At 49.4% G+C, this 14466-nt stretch overlaps 1 protein-coding gene across 1 annotated transcript in view; it reads right to left on the minus strand.

The window, feature by feature from the left end:
- MREG (melanoregulin) overlaps positions 1-14466 on the minus strand; it is a 55776-nt gene that overhangs the window by 40480 nt on the left and 830 nt on the right. The window lies entirely within an intron of this gene.

The raw sequence follows: 14466 nt of genomic DNA on the forward strand, positions 1-14466 counted from the left end.
CCCTGACTCCATGTTAATCACAGGGCTCCGTAAAACTGTGAACAAAACAGACACGATCCCCATCCTTGGACCTCACTAGAGCCTAAGGAGGGAAACACCATCATGAATGACCAGGTGACTATAGAGTGAAAAACTGGGATACCTGCTATAGAGGGGGAGTTCAGGGAGCCTTGAGAGCCAGCACGGGAAAGCATCAGGTAGGCATCATAAAGAAGGGGTGCTTGGGCTTCAAGTTGAAAGACAAGAACAGAGTTCCAGGCACAGCCTGTCTCCAGGAGGAGAGGCCAGGGGAAAGGTATTTCTGGCAGAGGGAACAGCAGGAGCAGGGCACGGAGGACTGAGGTGCCCACAGGGCTGGGGAATTCCAAGCCTCCCTGTATGGCTACACCACACAGTGCACGCGCAGAGGGAAACAGAAGGATGGAAGAAGAAAAGGTCATTCGGGGTCAGACTGATGACAGTGCTGGAGTTCGGGATTTATTCTGTGAACTGTGAAAAGTTAAGGGGATTTTGAGCCTTGTCAGGTCTGGGTTTCAGAAACAACTCAGAGGGAAGAAGGAACCAGAACATGGCCTAGGAGGCCATCCCAAGATAGCAGGTGCGGTGTCCATGACCTGATTTTTGCGGTCCTCTGTCAGAGGCCTGGGGGGTGGCTGGGGGGGAGGAGTGCAGCCGGAGATGGATAGGGCTCCCCTGGCAGACAGAGACAGAAGCCCACACACCAGCCACAACCACAAGGACTGCTCAATTTAAATCTCATTTGTTAGAGTTACAACGAAGGTTTCTTTGGGGCACAGGGAAGGTGGAGTTCTGCTAATAAATACATATGTCATTCTAAACATGTGAAATACTGGTTGGGGCGAGCACGAGCAAGGGTATGGCTGCAGAAACAGGGCGGGAATGGACATGGGAGGACACACTCCAGCATCCTGAGATGCTGGAGCCCAGAGGCCGGCAGCCAAGAGGTGTGAGCAGAGTCCTAGCTGACGCGGGAGAGGGATACCTTTAACTGGCACAGCACGGAGGAGGCCAGGCCTGACCTTGAGCCTAAGGGACATTCACAGGGAGGTCAGGATCTGGGCCTGGGAACAAGGATGAGGCTGGCCATCTAGACTAGGGAGAAATGCACTTGCATTTCCATCACCTGGAAGCCATAGCAACGGAGGACCGGCCTGGGCCTAGGGAGCAAGGCAAGGCCTTGGGGACTAGCTAGACTTAAACAGCAGGGGAGGGAGGGCGACTGGAGAGAACAAGTGAGTGCCAAGGAAGACAGAAGGTGGGGCCAAGAGGAATTCCAAAGGGCAGGCAGACACTGGAAAGGTGTCCCTCATGTGAAAGGCGCTGCCTCCGACGGCTTTCTGCCTGAGTAGCTTGCACAGCCATTGGTAAAACACACTGCATGACACAGTGCTTCGCCCGCAGGCTCCCACCTGCCATCCCTCCTGTGACGGGGCCATCTGAGGTCAGAAGGGTAGCTAACACTATCCCCCTTTGCAGACAGGGACCAGATTTTGGCGTTGCTTAACCGTCTGTCAAGGACTGACGGCCAGCGGACAGTCCTCCCAGCAAGAGGAGGCTCTGAGCAGCCACGTGTCACAGACCGGACAGGGATACACCCGCAGATGGGGCAGCTCAGATAACAGCCACACGTGTGCAGCCCTCCCCGCACAAACCGCAAACTCCCCAGGGTGGCTCCTCAGGGCATCGAGACCCCAGAGGCACATGGGAGCCGCCACGTGGGCTCCCGATAGCACCCTGCATTTCCCTCCGGGGCCGCAAAACCCTAGTACTTTCCTGAAATCGCTCTCTTACTTGTCCCCGACTCTGTTCCATTTGTGTAAGTCTCGACTCTGCACAGGCCGGAAAGTTCCTGCACGCAGGGGCTGGATTCTGCACTTTCTGACATCCCACATCGCCTGGCAGGGTCCGGCACAGACGAGGTGCTTTAAAAGTACGTGTCGAATGTAGCAAAGTGAGCTGTTAAAGGAAATCTCAGCCATAACTCACTGTTGCCACGTTTTTAAAACGTCCCCAAAGCAGGAGGTTGAGAAATGAACCAGTATCCACATACACAATCAGTGATCAACAACATCTGATCGTGAACAACCTAGCCCACCTGCTGCTAGCCGTCCACGATTTCTTTGCATGTTTTGAGAAGATTACAACAGGTGCCTCCCTGGCTAGTCCCCCTGCCTCTCAAAACCAATCTCTCTCTCTCTCTCTCCCTCTTTATCTGTCTGTCTGTCTCTCATCCCAACACACACACACACACACACACACACACACACACACACACTCTCACAAGAGCATGCCTGACCCCAGCCAGTGTGAACCACAACCTCTCCCGCTTCGTCTGCAAACACAAACGCAGCCCTACAGAGAGGTTAACACCGGGCCTGCTCAGAAGGGCTCATGCCTCCAGACAGGTGGGGCCTCCAGAGTTCTCTCCACGTCTAGCGCTGCCCTAATTAGAAGCCGTGTTGCCCTGGTGTCCCACGAGCCTCGGACTGCCTAGTCACGGACACCCAGGGGGACGGTGTAAAACAGGCAAGAGAATCGAGAGCTTCTGCCTCTGGGCGAGCAAGAACTCTGACCCGTGCTGTTTGCCTGGGGCTCCTGCCGTCCTCCTGAGTGTGGAATGTGGCCTGCGCATCTGGTCAGCCCAATACTGGTCCAGACGAAAGTGAAGGAGGGTTCTCTTCAGCTCTGCTCCGGCATGCAGTCCCTGTTCTTTTTATCCTTCACCACCCCCCTAGTCCAAGCAACAATTCACTTTATTTTAAAATTGAAACCCTTAAGGTGGAGAGACCAGAAAAAAAGAAAAGAAAAGAAAAGAAAAGCCTAAAGCAAACGACTGGAGAAGAAGCTCGGGAAACTCTGTCAAGGACTCTGGGGCTTCTGTAAAGAAAATTCAGTGCAAAGGCCCTGAGGTCTAAGCCCAAGAAGCCCAGGGAGGACAGAAGGCAGGGACAGAGGGGGTGTTGAATCAGGAGCTTCACTTTCTCTCCCTCCCCCATATAATGATTTCAAAAAGGTTCTAAAGAAAGTGAGAGCAGCTGTTTTGCCCCTGGCCACCATCTGCTGATGATGAATATTTTATTAGCCTCGGGCATTTGAGAGAAAGCTCTGAAGTTACATTACAGGCAGAAGCAGCTTTCACTCCCAAAAGGTAGGATGATTCCACCCCTAGTCCCACCTGGGGGCACAAGACCCAAGTCACTCGGCGTCTTGTCTTGCAATCCATCTGCAGCTCCCCGGAGACTCAAGCTCTGGGAACACGGGACTCCCTGCCTGGGGACTGCGGGTGCGAAGTGCCGGCAGCCACTAAGGCTGCTTACCAAGAGTTTCCAGAGCTTCCCATGCGTCCTCCCTACCAGCAAGATTTTGGAAGGCCCCACAGAATACCGCGCACACAGGCTGGCTGCTGAGGCCAGCAGCTGCAGTGACCCCACAGCTCTCCCCACAGGCAGGCCGTGTGTCAGAGATCGCTGGCGCAAGACTGAAGCCCTAAAGACAGCGAAAGATAAAAATCCCCAGTAGGGGCGCCTGGGTGGCGCGGTTGGTTGAGAGTCCGACTCTTGGTTTCGGCTCAGGTCATGATCACAGGGTTGTGAGATCCAGCCCCATGTCCGGCTCTGTGCTCAGCAGGGAGTCTGCTTGAGATTGTCTCTCCCTCTGCCCTACCCTAGCCTGCACGCTCTTGCTCTCTGGCTCTCGGATAAATAAGTAAATTTTTTTTTTAATCTCCAATAAACAGGAACCATATGTCTCAAAAAGCAGACCCCGAAGGCTCTTTGGAGGCACCCCCTAAGGACACCTCTATTGATTTCCACCAAGAACTGGTCTCCTGTTGAGCCTCTGGCTTCCAGACCTTTCCCTCCTCTTGCTAAGGAAGCTCCCCAGTGATGGAGCAGCTGGATCCGAGATCCTCCCCCTCTCCTTCTTTCCCCCTCCGTCCTTCCTCTATGTTTCTTTCCCTTTCTCTCTCTCTCTGGCCCTCCCTTCCTACATTCCCCCTCCCTTTTTCCTTCCTTCCTTCCTTCCCTCCCGCCAGATACTCTGGTTTTTTTCTCAAACCTTGCTAACCCGCTACTTAACCCCCAGTCTAAACACGGTTCCACTGATGCCAGAATTTTTCTCAGCATTTCACCCCGAGGTCCACGACGTCCTCCAATGCCGCAGGCATGACCCGCCTCAATATGAAGGAAGAAAAGCTCCCCCCGGGGGCCCCTTTCTGGCCCTGCTGCCCGCTGTGCCCTGCCCTCTCTGCTTTCTGTCCCCGGGGCTGAACGAGAGCCCCGCGCCATCGCGTCTCGCGCATGTGTCCAGCACTTTCTGGCTTGCAGATGGCCCTGACAAGAACCCTGGGAAGCAGGCAGGGGGCTCAGGAGGGTGAGACCCGGTCCTTGGTCTGTCCTCTGCTCGCACTCACCCCCACTCACGGCTTCAAATACCACCTACACGAGGCACATTCCTGAGTCTACACCTGTGTCCCCAGACTCCTACACGTCCTGCTTCTTCCTGTTTCTGTGGCTGTGTGATGGCAGCTCGAGCTCCCCACCCAGCATCCGGTCCTCCCCTCCAACCTCCCCTCCGGCAGCCTCCACTCAGGTCATGGGAACTCCATCCTTCCAACGGCTCAGGCCAAAATGCCGATGCCACTCTGGGCTCGTTCATGCCCTACCTCCAAGCCATCAGAAAGTCTTATTGGCTCTACATTCAGAAACTATCCACCCTCCCCCCGCCATCCTGTGCCAGGGATGAAAGGAGTGTGCACTAGCCTGCCCCAGCACAGAGTCCAGGGTCCGGTGAGCTGGGGGGTCGGTCTCGCAGCTGGCGTAAGAATCGCTCCACTCATTGTTTCCACCTACTTCTGGCTACCGTTGCCTCCCACCAATTCCATCCCTCACACAACAGCCCAAGTGATCCCCTAACTATGTAAATCAGACCATGTCCCCCTCCCTCAAAACCCTGCAATGCCTCCCATTTGACCTAGACTATAAGCCAGTCATACAGTATTCTGTTAGGCCCCATAGGACAGCCCAGCCACTCTGGCCTCTTTGCTGTTCCCTGAACCCCCCAGTCACACCGGCTGATCCTTCTGCCTAGAATGATTTCCCCCAGATTTCCCCCAAATGCCTCACTCCCTCCGATCCTTCAAATCTCTGTCTAAACATCAGCTCCTCGATGAGGCCCGCCCTGACCAATCTACTTAAAATGGCAAGCGTGCTCCCCTGGCCATGCTCTGCCTTTTCTTTTTCCTACACACATATTTATCTTCCGATTCACTTATTATGTTTGCTGCTTCCTCCCCCCACTAGAATATGAGGGGGAGAGGATCACTACCTGCTTGGCTTGGCGGCATATCACAAGTGCTTACAACAGATCCCGGCACGTAGGAGATGCACCATAAATATTTGCTGAGTGGTGAATTGCTGTTTCCCAAGTTCACAGGGCTCTGAATGGTAGAAATGAGGCTGGAATCCCTGTCTCCAGCCTCACAGACAAACTCTTCACCTTTTTTAGCTATTTAAGTTAATGAAGGTGGGGCTCACAGTCTCGAGGAAGGAAGCAGGCAATAAGTACATACGTTTATGTCAGGCGATGCTCAGGGCTTGGAAGGAATACCTGGTGAATAAGAGACAGAGGGAGGGGGTGGGGACACTGTTTTAAAAGGGGTTGTCAGGGAAGCACTTTCTGATAAAATGACTTTGAGCAGAGACCTGGATAAAGTGAGGGAGTTACCCATACCGGTAAGTGGAGAAAGAACATTCTAAGCAGGTAGAGCAGGAAGTGCAAAGGCCCTGAGGCAGGAGCATGTTTGGTGTATCTGAGGACCCGAGGGAGACCCATATGGCTGAAGGCTGAACAATTTCACTTTATGCGCTGACTTTAAAATCTAAACCTGGTGTAATAGCGCTTAAGTGGAAACCACCCAAAAGTCCACCAACAGCCGAATGAGTGAACAAAATGGATACCCTACGGAGCACTGAGAATCACGAGTTAGTTAAGCTATGCACAGCAAGGGGGACGGGTCTCACACAGCTTGATGTCATTTAGGTACAGCTTAAAGGTAGACAAAACTAAATACGTTTTCAAGGTGCACACATAGATGGTAAAGCTTTAAAGAAAAGCCAGGAAATGACTATCACAAAAATCTAGATACAATCAAGGGCGGGGGGTACAGGGCTAGTTACAGTTATCTCTTGCCCCGGATGGTGGTTACAAGAATATTCACTTTATAGTTGTTGTTTCTACCGTACAAAAGGTGGTCCTTTAAACACACATTGTGTCACCAAAATTATTCCCTTAAAAAGGCCCAAAAGAACAGAGTGCACAGTATACAAAAGGCACAAAACAAATATGTAGTAACCAGACTACAAAGGACTTTGATCGCTAAAAAAAATGAACTTATTTTACCCAGCACTGAAGCCGAATTTATGTTTTAAACAAAGGTGTAGTGATAAGATCACTTCAAGGTATCTAGAAAATAAAAAGTTCCAGGAAACCTTGATCACAGGATGCATAAGAGAAATTTCATCTTCTCAGGAATTTCCCATGTCACTAAGACTGACTCACGCAATTCATGAAAGGGGAAGAGGGACGCTGGAGGTCGCCTGGGAAGAAAACCTTTAAAAGTCATCCCTCTATGCTGTGAGTGGCTGACTTCTTGTGAAAGCATTCTCCTCCTACTCATTGGACCTGAGGCCCCGTTCAGGGAACTGTGCCCTTGACCCACGCCTCTCTCTCCTCTGTCTTCCATGAAGGTAGAAGTCCAGGCTTTGCCATAGATTCTTCGCGCCGGAGCCGATTCCTGCAGCAGGACTCCTTGGTGCCTCTGCGGGCGCTTCCTGTGAATCACCGTCTGGCCCCGGGCTCCGGGCTTTGCACCTGCAGGTTGGTTCTGCAGGAAGTTGGGGCGAGCGGCGCTGGCGCGGGGAGCCCTGCAGCACACGACGGGAAAGAGTCAGGCCATCTGGGCCCAGCTCGGAGAGATCTCACTGATTGCAACACTTCAGCCAGCGTTTTGTTTTGTTTTTTTTTTAAGTCCTTCTGAGGGCAGAAGACAATTTATTCGGCCCGGAGGTCATGTGAGTCCACACTGTGAAATGAACAACTCCATGCGTGTGAAGGGTTATGGTTCCTCTCGAGCTGGTGCTGACGGCCTCCCAAGTGTCTTAAACCCACTGCCCTTCTTTCCCATGGGCACCTGCTTTCCCACAGGCAGCCCGAACACAGCAAAACGGGCCCAAGGGCTCCCGACCCCAGGTTATAACAAATCGGGGCAAGTCTCGTACTGTAAACACAATTTCTAGCACACGCCACGTTAGCAGCCGGTTACACGTCTCCCTGCGTACGAGGCAGCCTCTGCTCTTTCTACGGTGATGCAGCATAACAGGATTTGAACCCCAGCTCAGCCAAGTACGCCTCTGAGCAAGCTCTTGTGCCTCAGTTTCTTCAACCGTCAAGTGGGGACGGGAGACACAGTTACGGCTGAGCTTCATCACCCCCATATTTGCACGTTCACCCACCTACTAAAATCTCTCCGTCGTCCCAAAGCGATACGGGTGGTGCTTTTGCAGCACTCAAGGGGCACGTCCCCAGCCGAGCTCCAACAAGACAGTGTCCTGCTTTCTTGCTTCCGCTCTCCTAGTGTAGACAAGTGGCCTTCTTGTGGTGTATTTAGTGTCGCATTTTTTGGCATTTTTGTGCTTTTTATTGGTGATTCCGCTGATTAGAATGGCCCCCAAGCATTGTGCTGAAGTCCTCAAACACGTGGGTTAGATAAGCTTCCTTCAGGCATCAAAGTTCAATGTTAATGAATCAACAAAATATACACAATAAGGTGTCTTTAAGCAGAAACACACACAAAACCAGAGGCAAATGGAGCAGTTGACCAATCGGCTTGCAGGACCCCAACCCTGGAGGTTCCCCTGGAGCAATGGCTCAGGATCCTTTCATTCAGCATTTTCAGGGACTACAGACCACAGCTACTGAGAATAACACGAATCGTGTGCGCCTCCCAGGGTTACGGCGAAGATTTAAGTCCTAGACATAAAGACAGTGCTTAATACATGGGTGGCTCTGAGCACAAACTCTAAGAGGTCAGGAGAGCTGAGCAGGGAAGGCTCCCGTCCCCAGCTCCATGCTCACACGTCTGGAGCAGAAGACACACACCCAGTGTTCCTTTATGGTCCAGAAAATTCCATTCTGTTGCCCACACTCACAGGCCCTGTTCAATTCCTTCTCAGAATGGCAGGAAACAACCCTCAAGAGCAAACTGAGACTTTGTTTTTCCCTGCTGGGAACTCCAGGCACTGCAGAAAAAACAGACACCGTCCCCTGTGCACTGCCCGCAGATACATACGTGCGTGAATTCTGCTCTCGGGGTGCTGTGGAGGAGAGCTGGGAGCTAAAGCGATGTGGACACTCAACTCGTGGTTCACGGAGGTGGCTTAAGAGAGAGCCACGAATAACGACTCAGCCACGGTTGTAATTCTCTCCCTTTTTTCTGTGGCTTTTCAACAAGTGGACAGTCGTGGTGCTTATCAGTTATCGACAGCCAATGAAAATCAGAGATTAGAGTGAGTAAAAATTAGAGCGTAAGACTTGTACTCCCTGAAACACTTCAAAGGGGCCCTTGTGAAATTGGCTTTAGTGTGTGGCATTTGCACGGCACTCCCTTCACGTCGCATCGTAGGCTCTTCCAGATCTCTGAGTCTGTCCGTATGGGATTCACATGGCAGTGGACTCCAGTGCCGGAGGACTGGGACATCGCTCTGCTCAAAGGCTCACTGCAACTGTACTTCCAGAATCATGTCATTTCAAGGGCCACCACTCGTGCTCGGGGGTGGGGGGGATTTTTATATGGCAAAGCATGCTTTTACCATGGATGGAAGAAGGCCATGCTAGAAAAGTGAAATAAAAACCAATGCTCTGAGCTCAAACATTTCCCCAAAAGTACCCTGTAGTGTATTGAAGGGTGTCCCCCTCAAAAGATCTGTCCAAGTCCCAATCCCCAGTTCCTGTGAATGTGACTTTACTCTGAAATAGGGGCTTTGCAGCTGTGATTACGTTAAGGATCTTGAGATAAGATCAAGCTGGATTTATGAGGGGCCCTAAATCCAGTGACTGGTGTCCTTACAAGAGCAAAGAGAGGGGTACTTGAGACAGAGGAGGATAGGCACATGGAAGGAAACAGAGGCAAAGACTAGAAGTGGGCGGCCAGAAGCCAAGGACACCAGGAGCCGCCAGAGGCTGGCACCTGCAAGAAGCAATTCTCCCTAGAGCCCTTCTAGCTTCCAGAGCTGTAAACGCACACATTTCTGTAGGCTTAAGCTACCAGATCCATAGCACTTTGTTCTGCCAGCCCTAGGAAACTAATGATACATACCCCATATGATTCTTTTCATTAGTAATATGAAACCTTGAGCCAAAAAGTCATTCACTATTTTATAGACAAATGACCAACAACCTAGCTGTCCCAAAACAATCCAAACCAATCCTTTTGTCCTCAGTACACATTGGTTCATTGTGGTTTTGATCACTATTCACTTTAGGAATACAGACGGGGAAGGGAAGAATGGCAGGTAGAACCTCGAACCTTCCAAGATGATTGAAAAGATGAGTCTTATATGACTCTGTCCTAAAATCGGAGTGAAGGGGATAAACGGTGAGACTGAAAAAAAACCTCTGGCTTTCTTTGGGCCTGAAGCCTGGTGTGAAGGTCAGGTCTTATGTTCTTTCTCCAGACTTGTTCTCAAGCTTGCTGGCATTAGAGATGATTGCTCACCTGTTCACTGGTGAAACAGCCCTGGGCAGCTAAGGAGTGGGACAAGTGGTTGTGCTTTGTATGCCCGGGGCCTTCAGGTTCCCTCCCTGTGCCACAGAGGGTCTCACTGGCCCTGGAGTCCAAGTCAAAGGATTTCAGGACACACAAGCCCACAGAAGGAAGACGACTTGCATCAAGCCTAGAACAGCTTTGCAAGACCATGCATCAAAGTCTGTTCTCCCAGGGCGCCTGGGTGGCTCAGTCGGTTGAGTGTCCGACTCTTGATTTCGGCTCAGGTCATCACCTCAGGGTGGTGAGATCGAGCCCCATGTCAGGCTCCGCAGTCAGCAAGGAGTCTGCTTGAGGATTCTCTCCCTCCCTCTCCTTCTGCCCCTCCCCTGCTCTCATACTCTCTCTCTCTAAAGCAAATAAATAAATCTTAAAAAAAAGTCTGATCTCCCCCTTTTGCAGAAGAAGAAACTAAAGTTTGAGGAAGGTAAGAGAGGTCCCCCAAATCCCACAGCTAAGTTAATAGCTGAAACTAGGACTCGGGTCTCCTAACTACCACTGGGCTCAGTTCACGGGGCCTGGTTGCTTCCTCTTCTGGGTAACAAAGAACTATACCCATGAAGGCCAGGGAAGAAGGGAAGGAGAAACGGGCCAAAACAGACAGGAGCGAAGGCTACTGATATCCACCAGCTTCTTGTGCATACGTATTATAAGTTACTTTTCAAATATATTTGGTAGTTTTCTGAATTTTTTACAGTGCAAGGCATGGACTTGGAAATCTAACAGACATGGATTCAAATTCTGGCTCTCCGACTTACCAATTGTGACTCTGAACTCATTTCAACTCTCTAAGCCTTGGGTTCCTCCTTTATAAAATGGAGGTAAATAACACCTATTTCGTGCAGCCCTAGGGGTGACTAATGACAGAAGGTATGCAAAGAAACCCCACTCACGCAGTAACCTACACCAGGACGCACCATTTCTATAAAGGTAAGAATGAAGGTGGATGCAGTCATGAGAGATAAGTGGGGGGCTTCAATTCTATCACTTAAGGTAGATGCTGGGTGTATGTGTGTGTTGGCTCTATTAGTCTTCATAACATTTTGTTTTAAATGCGTTTTTTAAAAATTTATACATGGAAATTAACAAAGGAACAGCTATGACTGTAATCGTTACCAATCAAAAAGCAGTTATTCAGTTCTTACTCTACGTTGAGCGCTGTGCGGGCCACGGCGAGGGATAGCCAGGTGAGCCGGATTTAGCACGCCCCCCACTTCGATCTAGACTAGAACCTCCAGTCAAGCTGGGGTTGCAGCACCCAGCTTAGAACTGTCATAACCAGAAGTGACCCGACGGGGTAAGAGAAAGGAAAGAGACACCATAACTGCTTGGGGAGACTTTCTAAGTCTTCCTCACAAAGCTGGCAGCTGAAATGGGCCTGAAGAATGGAGCAGAAGCTTAAGAAGTGGAAAAAACAGAAAGACGTCTAGCTAACAAATATGGCATCGGCAAAGACACCAGCGGGGAGACCAGCGACTAGACCGATCACAGGCAGAAACCAGAGAACGCAAAATCAGACAAGCCAGGGAAAGAGAAGTGTGAAAGCAAGCACGGATGACCAACACAGAGGTATGGCTCGCGCGCTGAGAAAAGAACATCAGTTTTCTTTCTCTGGTGACTTGCAAGACAGCAATTTTCATGCAATCAGGTAGGGGCCAGAAACCAGATTTCAGGGGCGCCCGGGTGGCTCAGTCGGTTGAGCCTCCGACTCTTGATTTTGGCTCGGGTCGTGATTTCGGGGTCATGGGATCAAGCCCTGCACCTGGCTCCCCGCTCAGCGGAGAGTCTGCTCAGGATTCTGTCTCTCTCTCCCTCTGCCCCTCTCCCCCCTCAAAAATAAATAAATATTAAAAAAGAAAAAGGAAGGAAGGAAGGAAGGAAGGAAGGAAGGAAGGAAGGAAGGAAGGAAGGAAGGAAAGGGATCTCATGGTGTACGGGTGGTAAAAAAGGAATGGGAGTGGGAGGCACAGTTGACAGCTCTTTCAAGACCTTTGTTCCCGACACAAAAGAAAGCAAAGGATGGTAACTGAAGGGCTTGGCAATATCAGGATGAATTTTCAGTCAGGGGAAGCCTCAGCATATTTCTAGAAAAAGGGGAAAGAGAGAACTATCGGAACAGAGAGAAAAACAGACACAAACCAGACAAGGAACAGGCATTTCCCTTCAGGTATAAAGTACCAGAAAATGCAAAAAGAAAGAGGTCAAAACATAAAAGGTTTTGATCAGGTTGGCAAAGGAGATGAGACTCAGAGTTGCTTTTCTTGAACTCACAAGAATCCCTGTGCGTGTGGGAAAGGGCCTGCAGGTGACCCTGTACGCACAGGACTCGTCATGCCCCCGACCAACCCCTTCTCTGCACTGCTCATCTGCTGCATGGAACAAAACTTGAAAACCATCTCTTCACCATAAAGGATTTAGTTAGGGGGAGAGCATATTTACGAAATCTTTTTTTATAAATGAAAAAAAAAACATAAAGAATGAAGTTCTCCATAAAATAAAAATTAAGACCATCTGGCCCCATGATTTCACCACATTGAGATTTCAAACCAGCCACTCTGGGAAACAGTCTGGCAGTTTACCAAAAAAGTTAAATGGAGGATTCCTGTATGACTCAACATCCCACTTCTAGGGCTATACCCAAGGTCATTGAAAACATACGTCCACACAAAAACTTGTACACAGACGTTTACGGCCAAAAAGTGGAAACAACCCAAATGTCCATCCGTTGGTGAAAGGATAAATAACATGTAACAAAGCCAAACAAAAGAAGGGAATTCAACTGTAAAAAGGAGTGAAGTGCTGATACATGCTACAACATGGATAAATTCAAAACACGGTTCTGAGTGAAAGAAGCCAGGTGCCAAGGCCACGAGTGTATGATTCCATTTATGCACAATTTCCAGAAGAGGCAAATCTAGGAAGACAGACAACAGGTCAGTGGTTGCAGGGGATGGGGCAGGGCAAGGAAGGGGGAGTGGCGAGTGATGGCTAATGTTCTTTGGGGAGTGATGGAAATGTTCTATCTTAGATAGTGGCGATGATTGCACAACTTACTGAATATATGAAAAACCACTGAACTTCCCACTTTAAAAATAAACAAACAAAAAAGATTCCAAACTAGACCTTCAGATGACTTGAGTAAGAAAGAAGATATCCACAGGTATCCATACACACGTCTCACTGCTCTACACTTCCATTAATAAGCTGCTCTTCCCAAATCACGTTGCATTGAAATGATGCCGGGATTGACACTAAACCACAAAAGACCAGTCCACTCATATTCACATGCTCAAAAGAATAACAATGATAATTAACAGTAACTCGACTTTATTAGGTGTTTACTATGGGTCAAACACTCTACCAAACACTTTACATGGATTAGCTCATTTCATTTCTCACTGCAACCCTTTGAGGTACACACTGTTGTCCTCCCCATTTTACAGATGAGGAAATTGAGGCACAAATAAGTTTCATAACGTGTGTGCAGTCACCCAGTTGGGATTTTCACCCCAGGCAATCTGACTCGTGACCACTAGGCTATTCTGCCCCCAAATGACTCCGTCTTCTTAAAATCACTTGCAAAATTCACTGACCTACAATGCAAACCAGGGCAGGTCAAGATTTTTAAATAACCCAAACTATTAACTCGAATAGCTATCCAGGATGGAAAACTGGAAAGACCCAAGACGCTGAGAATCAGTACTGTATTTCCCATTACAATGAATATTGACGAGTCGCACAGACAAGCAAGCATGAAATTCCAGATTGTCACCCACTTCTTTGAAGACTAAGGGTAATTTACTAGATGTCTCCCTGTCCATATTAACCTAGTAATCTAGGGTTCTTGTTGAAACCACGAGCGAGAGCACACAAAAACATTGTGCATCGTGTGTACGATTGTGTCTATACATAAAACAAACATGACATATATATTTACATACATGTGCCCTCAGTAAACAGTGAGGGGCAGATGGTAAATTCTAAATTCCAAGTCATAGGAGTAAGAGATGAATAAGCTCAAAGTCATCAAAGAGAGCTGCTGGGGTGGGGAGAGGCTTGAGAACTAGCATTTAGCTGGTTGGGGGGGCAGGAAGGATAAAGGTCACTCCTTGAGGCAAGCTTGGGGGGGGGAATAAGAAGGCTGGATTGTTCCTAGAACAGCAGGGATGCCTGTCTGATTAAATCAAGGAGTACACAGTATTTGATATGCTGGAAAATAAGAGTGGACAGGCAGTAAGGGGTTACGTAAGACCTCAAAAGTCAAGGGAAGTGTTTGGACTTGACAGAGTAAGAAGAGGTAAATCATGCTTTTGGGAAGTTATGAAAGCTTTATCATGTTAACTGCCCGTTTCATAAGAACGCTGGCTTCAATACTTGCTCACTTTCCCCTCATGTCCTGTGCCCAATTTCACTTTAAATCTTGTGTTTCTGTCCTAGCTACCCCCTAGGCATGACCTAGTGGAACCCTTCTTTCATCATGGTGAAGGTACAAAAATAATTGCTTAAAATGACAGCCCAGAACAAAATCGTGTCCCGTGGCCCCTATAACAGAGCCACTAAGCGCACTGCAAATGCGCGTTCCATTTCCTCACACTTCCTAACTTCACCTGTAATGAGTCAACATC

The sequence above is a fragment of the Ursus americanus genome, chromosome 1 (assembly GCF_024610735.1).
Source record: "Ursus americanus isolate L20-20 chromosome 1, mUrsAme1.1.p, whole genome shotgun sequence".
Lineage (NCBI taxonomy): Eukaryota > Metazoa > Chordata > Mammalia > Carnivora > Ursidae > Ursus > Ursus americanus.